Source organism: Gossypium arboreum, chromosome 10, assembly GCF_025698485.1.
Source record: "Gossypium arboreum isolate Shixiya-1 chromosome 10, ASM2569848v2, whole genome shotgun sequence".
NCBI classification, from domain to species: Eukaryota; Viridiplantae; Streptophyta; class Magnoliopsida; order Malvales; family Malvaceae; genus Gossypium; species Gossypium arboreum.
The window spans coordinates 76,908,997-76,919,454 of NC_069079.1; the positions used below are offsets into that span (position 1 = coordinate 76,908,997).

Consider the following 10,458-nt stretch of genomic DNA (forward strand, 5'->3'; position numbering starts at 1 on the left):
CTGGTTGAAGAAAAATACCACAAAAATATTGCCGAATGACCATTCTGCATGGGAAAAGGATTCATTTTTCAGGATGCTCCTTTCATAGGGTATACGAAGGCCATATCAACAGTTTTTGAAAAGCATGGGGGGGCATCTTCTGTCTCCATCCTAATGATCTCTTCCCAAAGGTAGTAAAAGAGTTTTATTACTTGTCACTTTATTACTTGTTGTGATTGTGTACACTTGCACATTTCTATTGTTCCGAGTTTTTGGCGCCGTTGTCAAGGAGTGTTTTAAAAGACATTATCTGTGAAATTGTTAATTTTGCATTTTGGTATATTTTTTTTGTTAAATTTTAATTCCATTTTTTTGTGTTTGTTTCAGGCGTTTATGAGTATTGATCAAATTATTGACTAGCATTGATCAAATTATTGACTTACTCCTTGTAGACCTTGAAATTGAAAGTACTTTCAAACAAAGGAGAAGATAAGCAAACAAAAGAAGGGCCAAAAAGATGATTTTTGAAAATCAAAACAAAAATCCAGGAGGAACATTCACTTATAATACTCACAATCCAATCATTGTTGCTGATGACAAAAATTGCGTCATTTGACAATATGCCATTCCTATACTCAACGAGCTCAATTCGGGTATTAGAAGAACCGAAATCGAGGCACAACAATTTGAGCTGAAGCCAGTCGTGTTCCAAATGTTGCAAAATATGAGTCAATTTAGTGGGATTCCTACTGAAGGTCTACATATTCATCTTTAGCTATTAATGGAAGTAAGTGACTCATTTAAACTAGTCTAGGTGATAGAGTATGGCGTGGTTGAACTCCCTACCGTGCGGTTCCATAAGTACATGGCAAGAATTAGTTGAACATTTTTTAATGAAATATTTCCCTCCATCTTTAATCGTGAAGATCCAAAATGAAATCACTTTATTTAAGCAACTTGATGAATAATCTTTATATGATGCATGGGAATGGTTCAAAGAGTTATACGAAAGTGCCATCATCACGACATTCCTTACTGTGTTCAAATTGAGACTATTTATATTGGTCTCAATATTCATACTAGAATGATGGTGGATGCTTGGAAAAAAGAGCCCATCTTTCTAAGTCTTATAATGATGCTTATAAGATCATTCCGGGATTTCTTTCCCTAATAAGATGTTAGATAGATTTGATGGGAAAGAATATGATTACTTCATAGATGGCTATGGTTGGTATGACAAATGGCTATTCGACACTGCCATGGTGTAACATCTTGAAATAGGGCCTAAATGGAATAGTGGTTGCAAAACCACAAATCTGAGATAGAAAAGTTTATTTCGATTAAATTTTTTTATGATTTTCCAAGTGATTAAATGCATGTGTTAGAGTATTGATAAGAAATTTTATAGATTGCATGTTTAATTTGCCTATTAGGGCCTATTTACGAAGTCATTTTCACAGCCCAATTTAAGGCCTAAACGGAACGATGGTTTTAGAACCACGAATTCAAAGTCAAAAAATTTATTCCGATTAAGTTTTAAGGTTTATTTAATGATTAAAATATTTTGTAAAAATATCGTTAAGAAATTTTATTGATAAAGTGCTTAATTGGACTTTTAGGACTAAATTGCAAAAGTTGCAAAATATGTGTTCTAATTCATAAGTACTTGATTGAAATGGAGTTTTAAAGAGGAGGTCCTTAAATGGAATTAGACCATTATATTTCATTTGGACAAAAATGGGCATGAATAGGACAAAATTTTAAAGAAAGGCCTTAAGGGCATTTTAGTCATTTGGTAATTAAAAGGAATAAAAAGGGAAAATAAAGCTAAAATTGACTCATCTTTTTCATGGAGGTCAAAATTAGTATGGGGGAAGCCATGGCTAGGGTTTTCAAGCTTTCCAAGCTCAATAGTAAGTTCGTTCTAGCCCCGTTTTTCAAGTTCTTTATGTTTTTGGAATCCTGGTAACTTAATTAAGCTTATTCTAGCAATAATTTAAGCTAGGGTTCATATTTGGAAAAATACCCATAGGTGAAATGTGTTTATTTTTATGTTTTATGGTAGAATATGAAGGCTAAAATTATGTTAAACAACTTTTGCTAAGCGGTTTTAAGCAAAAATGAGTCAAACGGCTTAATCGGTAAAAGTTGTTATTGTTCATAACTATGTGTTAGAGTGAGAATTTGATGTTGCCATAGAAGAGAAAAATGATCAGCATGTCATAAAACATGAGAATAAGGGATGAAGTTTAAATCCCGAGCCTAGGGGAAAAAGTGTAAATACGCAAAAGTTTAGAGTCAAAATTGTAATTTTGCCAAAGTTTGAGTTAAGGACTGTTTTGTATAGGAAATTAATTAAATAAGTAAAATATGATGTTTTAGATCCCAGAAAATGATATTTGAACCTAGAATGGGAGAAAAATCGAAAATCGGAAAAGTTGGTAAAATGGCCGTTTTAGTATCCAGGTAAGTTCATATGTATAATAAGCATTAATTTATGCATGTTTCAATGTAAAATTAATATATTTACTATGATTTCCGAGGTGTTGAAAGTAAGTATAATTATGATGATTTAAATGTTAAATATTAATTCGACATGGAAATGAGAAAGTATGTAAGTTTGTATGTAAATAATACATTATTTTTATTACGTTTTTATATTTCAGCATATTTTATGTATTGTAGCTGATTTTTGAATCATAATTGACTATTGGAAGAATGGAATAAAGTATTAGAAAGTGAGATACTTCCCGTTTGAACCTTCGGAATCGAAAGATATAGATGGTATGTAGCTAGGTCACATGTGTAATACGGGATGTATACCATGTGTATAAGAGAGCTACGAGATATTATGAGGTAGCTAGGTCGCATGGGTGATACTATGTGTACACCATGTAGACAAGAGAGCTACGAGATAGATGTAGCTAGGTTGCATGTGTGGTTCCAGGTGAAGAACACCACGTAAACAAGAGAGCTACGAGATAAAGTGGCTAGGTCACATGGGTGATACTATGTGTACACCATGTGTACAAGAGAGCCAAAATTATGTGTACAATCAAGCTAGGTCACATGAGTGGTGCTAAGTGAAGGCCACTATGTGTACAAGAGAGTTTCGATTTTAAAGGTGGACTGTGTGCGATACCATCGCGTATCTGTTATTATTCTGAAGTGTTCAACCGGGAAATTGATTAAATGAAATTATGTATGACTTTGTGAAGATAAGTGTAAGTATATATGTGTGTAATCTATGAGTAATATGCTTGATATGTGATTGGAAATTGGAAAGATTGTTATGGGTAAGTGATGAATACAATTGAAGTGTGAAAGATCAGAATTGACAATAAAACTATTCTGGATAGTTGCAGTGATGAGAATCTAAAAATTTACCAAAAATAGTAGAAATTGAATCAGAGACTGAATGAGATATCAAATTAAAGCTTAATGAGTCTATTTTCATATAACAGAAATAGAGCAAGCAAAGGAATTCCATATTCTGAGATATTTAAGTTTCTATGAGACTGGTTCAGAATGACTACGTGATCCCCTATTCTGACTTTGAAAAATCATTGAAAATTGTAAACATATAATTATGGGATATAATTTATATTTTTAAAATCATTAATGAGTCTAGTTTCAAATTTAATAAACTATAACATCATATGTGTGACAGCCCTAAATTGACCCTAGTCGGAAAGCGGTTTCGAGACCGCTAAACCGAATCACCGAAGTATTTGAATATGATATTTATTGTCTAAAATGTGTGACTATGAATGTGTGAAAGTTTTAACCTTCGATTTAGTCGATTGCATGTGAATTCAACTAATAGGACTTATGTGTGACACTTTTAAAATGTGACAGGTTAATCTATAAGGATCAATTAATGCATGTTATAAGAATGATGGGTTTGCATGTCAAATTTCCAATTATAATGAGTAGTGGCCGGCCATGGATGGGTCATTGATGATAATATGAATTTTCTATTAGCATTATTAGTTTAGAAAATAAAATAGTGAATTAAGAATGATAAAACATGAGGTGAGTGGGAGGAGAAACCAAAGTTGTCTCACCCTTACTCCTCCATTGCCGTGACTAGAGAAAGAGGAGGAAGAAAAATCTTTAGGGAAGAAATTCGGCCAAGGTGGATAGCAAGAGGAAGGTAAGTTCAATGCCATTCTTGAAAAAAAAAAATTATGCACCATTTGGATGATTAGTTAAATTCTACCTATTTTATGGTTTGAAGATAGGTTTTGTATGAGTTAAGTTTCGGCTAAGGTGGATTTGTGTTGATGTCATTAGCATGCTAAGTGTGAAGCTTTGTAATGATACATGTGATGGTGGATTGATGATTCTTGGATTTTCTTTTTAGCATTTGTGAGTTAGTCATTAAGTTCTTTGCTTAACCCATGGCAAAATTTGAAACGGTGTGGTAGCTAGAGCATTCTGCCATGGTAGAAAATGGAAGAGATATATGGTTGTTGTTTCGTGTTAAATTTAGATGAACGATGGTATATGAGTGTTTGAACTATACAAATAATCATATGTGAGCATTGGGTGCTAAGGGTAAAGAATCGGCTACCTTATTATGTGCCAAGACCGAATGTGAATTTGGTTATGTTTGAGTAATTTATGTGCTTAAAATTGATGTAGTATAAATTATCATGTCCTTGCCTAATATATATATTTGATCAAAGAGGAGTTTGTTATTGAATATTGGTTAGGCTACTAAGCTAGGAAATAATTGTTGGAAACATGGTATCTAAGCACTTATGTAGATATATATATATATGGCACTTTAAGTAAAATTGTTCATTTGATGAAGTTGGCTAATAGTTCAAGTAAGGATTACTTTATTTGAGAATGTACATGAATTGAGGGTTGATGTTTAAGTGAGGTAAGTATAGGTATATTCGTCTTGTAGTTTTATAAATGTGATATGAGTGTTTTGTTTTGTAAATGAGTAGTATGTTAAGAATGGTTCTAAAATATATATGGATGCCATGTGATTGTGTTTGATTGGGAAGCAAATTGTTTGATTTAGCTCAAGAGCTTAGAGGATCAAAGTTGGATAAGGGAAAGGAAAAAGTGATCGAATAGCCGCTGAAGTCGCTCGACAACATCCGAGGTAAGTTTTCGAGTAATGGAACTTAGATTATGATTCAATTAGATCATGTTATATAGCGAATCAAAACCATGCTCTTTGTATGTATCTAATGAGCCGAAAATGGTAATGGTAGATAAGTGCCTTGTGTCTGAGTCCTAGTAATGGAAACGAAATAAAAATGTGTTATGATTTGTGGACATATGCGCATGATTATTCGGATGATAACTGGACTAAGATCCGAAGGCATTCGTGCGAGTTATATCCGGGCTATGTCCCGAAGGCATTTATGCTAGTGATTATATCCGGGCTAAGACCCGAAGGCATTTGTGTGAGTTGTTATATCCGGCTAACTCCCGAAGATACTTGGGTTTGGAAGTGAGCGATCTTGCTATAATAATTTCAATTAATACGCTTATAAAATTCCAAACGATAAGGTATGTTTCGTATATGTATCGGAAAGTTCGATTCGTTTTAAATAGTATTCGTTCAATTGATTAACGAATTTTTGGCCTTTAGTTAGGTTTGATACCTTGTGTATGAATATATTGATTGAAGCGTGAAATAAGTATAATTATGAGAATGTGCATTTATGAAGTTATTCATTTAGCCATATGAATGTTATACCTTAGCCGAATTAATTTCATTATTCAAAACTTACTAAGCATTAAATGCTTATTCCGTTTCTTTGATTCTCTGTTTTATAGATTTTGGTTAAATCACTATCGGACTCGGGATTGTCGAAGTCGAAGTGGTCCACACTATCAAAGCCCTTTTGGTACTCTTTTAGTTGAACTCGAAAATGGCATGTATAGGATTTGCCCTTTTGTTGTTGGTCATGTACCTTTTGGTATTGTATAAATTTGGATAGCCATGCGAAAATGGCTTATATATCTTGAGCATAGCATTATAATCATTTTGTATATTGTTCATTGAGTGGTATGGAAATGCTTGGTAACGATTAGCCATTGGAATGGTTAATCACGATCATTTAGTGCTATATGCGACAAATGGCTAGTTGATCCATGGAAAATCATGAAATAGGTATAGTCTACCTTAAAAGCAGTGACGATGGCGGTGATGTGAATTTGAAAAATCACTAAAAATATTAGGATTGGAATTAAATAGAAAATAAATTATTTAATCGAACCTTGATGAGTCTATTTTCATATGGAAGAAACAAAACAATCATATGAGCCGTATTTTCGGGGATGTTTAAGTTTTAGTGAAAGCAGGGCGAGGCGATTTCTGGATCCCTGTTATGACTTTGAAATTCACTATAAATTAAACATAGATAATTAGAAGTCATTCCTTATATGTAAAATTCCTCTTGAGTCTAGCTTCATTAGAAACAAAGCGGCATAAGTATTGCAGCCCTGTACAAGGAGATATCTAAGTCGCAATGCATGAAGGTCGAGTAGTCGAACCACATAACAGGGAGACTTTAACTAATAAACTGTACTAATTGGCCCGACCAAAATTCTAGAAAAAATTTGTAGATGGATATATGAGTCTAGTTTTAGGAAAATTTACAGAATCAGTTTTGAGTTTTGGAACTCGAGATATGATTTTAAAGTGGTCGTGATGCGATTAACCGACTTGTGCAGAAATTTTAAAATGAGCGTGTATAAATAAGTGAATTAAGTCCGTTAACACCTCGTGTTCGACTCAAACAGCGGTCTCACAGTGCAGGGTGTTACAATTTTATTGGTATCAGAGCTACAGTTTTGTAACACCCCATACCCGAGACTGTTGCCGGAGTCGGACACGAGGTGCTAACAGACTTAATTCATTTATTTTCACAGTCCATTTTAAAAATTTCCAGACAAGCTGGCTAACTGCGTCACTGTCACCTTAAAAATCATATCTTGAGTTCCAAAACTCGAAAACCAGTTTTGTAAATTTTTCCTGAAACTGCACTCATATATCCATCTACAAATTGTTTTCTAGAATTTTTGGTCAAGCCAATTTGTACAGTTTATTAGTTAAATTCTCCCCTGTTTCAGGGTTCGACTACTCTGACCTTCATGCATTACAACTTAGATATCTCCTTGTACAGGGCTTCAATACTTATTCCGTTTGTTTCTAAAGAAACTAGACTCGAAAAGGAATCTGTACTTATAGGGAATGACTTCTAATTATCTCTTTTTAATTTATAGTGAATTTCCAAATTCCGAACAGGGGATCCAGAAATCACTCTGGCCCTGTTTCACGAAAACTTAAACATCTCATAAAATACGGCTCATATGATCATTTCGTTACTTTCATATGAAAATAGATTCATCAAGGTTCGATTACATAATTTATTCGCTATTTAATTCCATTCCTACTATTTTTAGTGATTTTTCAAATCCACACCACTGCTGCTGTCAGCATCTGTTTTTAAGGTAAACTTTACCTATTTCATGGTTTTCCATGAATCAACTAGAATTTGTCATACAAAGCACCAAAATGATCATGATTAACCATTCCAATGGCTAATCGTTACCAAACATTTCCATACCTCTCAATGAACAACATACAAAACAATTATAATGCTATGCTCAAAGTATATATAAGCCATTTTCGCATGGCTATCCAAATTTATACAAAACCAAAGGGTACATGACCAACAACAAAAAGGGTAGTCCTATACATGCCATTTTCAGAGTTCAACCAAAAGTGTACCAAAAGGGCTTTGATAGTGTGGGCGACTTCGACTTTGACACTCCGAGTCCGATAGTCGATTTAACCAAAATCCATAAAATGTAGATTTATAGAACGGAATAAGCATTTAATGCTTAGTAAGTTTTGAGCAATGAAATTAGGCACAATTGAAGTATAGCATTCATATGACTAAACGGATAATTCATATACACATATTCTCAAAATCATTCCTACTTCACATTTCCAACCCTTATATTCATACATAAGGGATCAACTTAACCAAAGGCCGGTAGCTTATTAATCGACTGAGCGAATAATCTTTAAAAGGAATCAACTATTCCAATGCATATACAAAACATACCTCATCATTGGGATTTTACGAGCGTATTAATTGAAATTATTACAGCAAGATCGCTCATTCCCCAACCAAGTACCTTCGGGATTTAGCCAGACATAGCTACTCGCTCAAATGCCTTCGGGACTTAGCCCGGTTATAGTAACTCGCACAAATGCCTTCGGGACTTAGCCCGGATATAGTAACTCGCACAAATGCCTTCGGGACTTAGCCCGGATATAGTAACTCGCACAAATGCCTTCGGGACTTAGCCCGAAATTAGTCACTAGCACAAATGCCTTCGGGACTTAGCCCGGTTACCTTCCGAATATTCATGCACATATCCATAAATCATGACACATCTATATTTCATTTTCATAATTAGAATTCAAACACAAGTCACTTATCAAGCATTACCATTTTCGGCTCAATAGCCACATACAAGAACATGATTGTGATTTGCTTATAACATGATCTAATCGAGCCATGATCTAAGTTCCATTACTCGAAAACTTACCTCGGATGTTGTCGAACGATTTCGACGGCTATTCGATCACTTTTTCCTTCCCTTTATCAGATTTAGTTCCCCTTTGCTCTTGAGCTTAATTTAACAAATAAATTGATTTAATCATTTGAACATCAAAAAGAGAAACTCAAGGTACTTAGCCCATATATACATTAGACATTAGAGTCACATATATATAAAATCATGAATCAAACTCAACATATTAGCCCACACTCTCTTTTAGCCGATTATCTAAGCCAAGATAAAAGCATCAATATGCTTGCCTCTAACCGAATACATGCAACACCAATCTATCTCATGTGGCCGAATATGCATGTCTATGTTGAGGCCAATTATATACTTAATACATTCTACAAATATGGTTACTTGTATTGACTAAATACCATTTTGTTTCAAGTTCAAAACTCAGCTAATACCATATATACACTAGTAATCACATACTAACATTTGCACTTAACCTTAATAGCTAGCTTAGCAAACCTTAATTTAACATATAATTGTTCATAACACAATTAAAGCATCCTCTCCATTCCATCGATTCAAAACACATACATTACTCAATAATGTTCAAAATCATATTCGGCCTTAGTACACCCTTGTTAGCCGATTTTTCTTCATTTAGCAACTAGTGCACATATGTGCTCATTTGCTAGACTCTACTTCACCTAACTACCCTTTCTCATCCAAATAACATGAACAACATTTACTCTTGACATCAAGCATTCTTTAATTTGGCTATTACTAGTATGAGCTTTAACCATTCATATTTTTAGAAAGACCAAGTTCCTTCCTCAATACATTCATCATCAATATTCAAGTAAAACAATCAAAATTCCTTCCCTTATAACCATAGCCGAAGGCTTTATTCACCCATCCATAGTGGAAATTTTTGCATGGGCTAAGCAAGAACCATGATAATTTACCTAAAACAAGTAATTATTTCACAATTTCAACACAATATACTAACCTTCCTAAGGATTCAAGTGACCGAAATTCTTCCCCTCCTTTGTTTCTTCTACTCGGCCAAGTTGAACAACAAAGAAAGAACTTTGTTTTTCCTCTTCTTTCTCTAGTCACGGCAATGGGGAGTAAGGGGGAGACAACTTTGGTTTCTCCTCCCACTCACCTCATGTTTTATCATTCTTAATTCACTATTTTATTTTCTAAACCCATGATGCTAATAGAAAATTCATATTATCATCTATGACCCATCCATGGCCGGCCACTACTCATAATAAATGGATATTTGACATGCAAACCCTTCATTCTTATAACATGTATTAATTGATCCTTATAGATTAAACTATCACATTTTAAAAGTGTCATACATAAGTCCTATTAGCTGAATTCACATGAAATCGACTATATCTGTGACAACCCGAATTAGGGCCTAATCGGAATAGTGGTTTCATGACCACAAATCCGAGATAGAAATAATTTTTTTATAATTATGGGGTTTATGATATGATTGCATGATTTTGTGAAAATTTCGTGATGAAATTCTATGCCTAAAGTGCTTAAATTGAAAGTAGGGACTAAATCGAATAAGTTGCAAAATTTGCATCCCGGAAGTTTTTAGTATGAAATTGTTTTGGAATATTAATTAGGAGGTCTTAAATAGCAATTTGACCAATTTTAAGTTCATGGACAAAATTAGGACATGGAAGGAATTTTGAAAGTTTAGTAAGGAGGGCATTTTGGTCATTTGGATATTAAATGAAATAAAATGGGAAAAATAACACAAAATTGATCATCATCCTCCTTAGTTGCTGCGAATTCTCCCTCTCTCCATAGCTAGGGTTTCTTCAATTTTCAAGCTCCATAGTAAGTGATTCCAAGCCCGCTTTTAATGTTCTTTACGCTTTTGGAATCCGG

General features: G+C 33.9%; 1 non-coding gene across 1 annotated transcript; it reads right to left on the reverse strand.

The window, feature by feature from the left end:
- Positions 1 to 902: 902 nt before the first annotated feature.
- Positions 903 to 1,008, reverse strand: LOC128283026 (small nucleolar RNA R71). The gene has a single exon (XR_008273371.1). It is a non-coding gene; the product is annotated as a small nucleolar RNA R71 (small nucleolar RNA).
- Between the last annotated feature and the right edge of the window lie 9,450 nt (positions 1,009 to 10,458).